Here is a 242-nt window from a genome sequence, read left to right as displayed (position 1 = left end):
ACATATAAACAAATACCAAGAGGTGAATACATAGATAGACAGACAGACATAGGTATGGATATATAAATATGACTATAGTTATGCAACAAGGAGAGACTTACTTCATCTATATTTAATACGTTAAATATATTTTCTCAGTTGGTATTTCACTCACAAACAGATTATGATAAATAAAAAAACGTGTATATGTGATACTCTATGTTAGTCCATATTATGTGTATATATGTGCGTATATGTATATA

Source organism: Penaeus monodon, chromosome 29 (assembly GCF_015228065.2).
Source record: "Penaeus monodon isolate SGIC_2016 chromosome 29, NSTDA_Pmon_1, whole genome shotgun sequence".
NCBI classification, from domain to species: domain Eukaryota; kingdom Metazoa; phylum Arthropoda; class Malacostraca; order Decapoda; family Penaeidae; genus Penaeus; species Penaeus monodon.
This window is presented reverse-complemented; position numbering follows the sequence as displayed.